This window comes from Lactuca sativa, chromosome 9 (assembly GCF_002870075.4).
Source record: "Lactuca sativa cultivar Salinas chromosome 9, Lsat_Salinas_v11, whole genome shotgun sequence".
NCBI lineage: Eukaryota > Viridiplantae > Streptophyta > Magnoliopsida > Asterales > Asteraceae > Lactuca > Lactuca sativa.
In genome coordinates, this window is record NC_056631.2 from 77,920,724 (window position 1) to 77,922,836 (window position 2,113).

The window sequence follows — 2,113 nt, forward strand, 5'->3', positions numbered from 1 at the left end:
TAAAAAAAATGAGGAATGCATGATATTACTTTATGCCAGTAGTAAACCGATATTATTTAAATGGGATAATGACTTAGGAGGGTAGTTAGGTTTTCAGTTTGTCTGTATTAGGTCATTAAGGTTTTTTTTTGTACGTATTAGACCAATATGGTTGTTATTACCGTTTAGAAACAGTCATTTTTATCGGTTTTTTCTTATTTAACCGGTAAAAATGACTATTTCTAAAAAGTAATAACAACCATATTTGTCTAATACGCACAAAAAACCTTAGTAACCTAATACGGACAAACTGGAAACCTAATTACCCTCCTAAGTCATTAATCATAATTATTTAGAAAACATGCTTAATAATCAATGTGACTGACTTGTTTGACTGAAAATAGTAGTTTCTATTTAAACTTATCAAACAACCCTTCCAGAATTTCCAAGTCCAAAAACTCATATGATTGATGATCTTCATTACATAAATATGCAACATTTTATCAATAACTTCTTTTTTGTCATTTAAATGTTTACATGAATACATCCATATGTATAAAAACAATCTCACTTTGATACCTCCCATCAATGTCTACATTTGATAACGAATGAAAATGTAAAACCAACAGGAACTTGCAAAGGATGCCTATTATCTATTATTTTATAAACAGCAAAACCACAACATGAACTAAGAAACTGAAGTTGCAAAATGAATAAAAATAAGCACATAAACAAACACATACAAACTATATACAACACATAAACGGAAGTTTATAAAGCATGAAACTTAATGACAGGAAAAGTAAAAAACTTAAACGAGACTTTATAGAAAGAAAGATCACCCTTACTTTAGTAGTTCATCTACTAAAACGTAAGAATTGCAATTGAACTCTATTAGCATTTGAAAAGGGAATTAGGATTTCAGAGAAGACGACGAAGGGTTTAAAAACAAATTGGACCATTTCTCGATTTGTGTGTGTCATCCTTGCGTAGGGTTCATGCTAATCTTCTTTGTATCGTTCCAATTTTATCGGATGTCCCTGAAGGGACGATTATAAATGAGGAGCTTCGCCATATAGAGAAGTAGCAGGTTATTCTTCTGGTCGATATGGGACGACGCAAGTTCTAAGCGAACTAGTTTACTGTTGATGGTCATATATTCTCAATGTCTTTAAAATTAGGGATAATGACTTAGGAGGGTAATTAGGTTTCTAGTTTGTCCGTATTAGGTCACTAACGTTTTTTTGTGCGTATTAGACCAATATGGTTGTTATTACCGTTTAGAAATAGTCCTTTTTACCGGTTAAACAGGAAGAAACCGATAAAAATGACTATTTCTAAACGATAATATCAACCATATTGGTCTAATATGCACAAAAAAAGTTTAGTGACCTAATACGAACAAACTGGAAACCTAATTACTCTCCTAAGTCATTATCCCTATTTAAATAAGAGAAACTGATCGTTTGTTTTTAAAACATTTTTTTTTCGTAAAATACCCAAACAAATAAAAAATGTTAATTTTGAGCCATCAATTTCACATGTGACCTTCGTATATGTGAATTCTTTTTATTAAAATTCGGATCTTCATAATTTTTTTTATATGAACTAATGATTTTTTTATTATGTTCTTTGTAACAAAAGTTTTCAATGGATATATTACACTTAAAATTTGGATGTTGGAAAGTTACACTTTTAGCTTCAAAATAGGTTAATCGATGAAAAGTATAAAAAAAAAAAAATCAGCTTCAAACCATCATAACTCTTTCATACAAACATTTTTCATTTTATTTTTTTCATTGTGTTCTTTATTACAAAGAATTTCCATGAGTATATTACACTCCGAATTTAGATGTCAGAAAGTCATACGTTTTTAGCTCCAAAGTTGGTTATTCGTTGAAAAATATGAAAAAACAATGATTTTCCATAAACATGTTACACTCCCAATTTAACATAACAAATCACTCGTGAAGTGACAATTCTTATTAAATGTTCGGATTTTATAGTAAAAGTGTATATTTTCGTACTCAAATTGACATGGCAAGACGAAGGTGAGGTGACAACTCACTGGTGAAGTCACACTTCTTGTCATTTTGACTGCAAAAGTACAAAGTGGGAAATCAAGCAAGTAAGG

General features: G+C 30.2%; 1 non-coding gene across 1 annotated transcript; it reads right to left on the reverse strand.

The window, feature by feature from the left end:
• Positions 1 to 926: 926 nt before the first annotated feature.
• LOC111918078 (U6 spliceosomal RNA) lies at positions 927 to 1,029 on the reverse strand. The gene has a single exon (XR_002859089.1). It is a non-coding gene; the product is annotated as a U6 spliceosomal RNA (small nuclear RNA).
• Between the last annotated feature and the right edge of the window lie 1,084 nt (positions 1,030 to 2,113).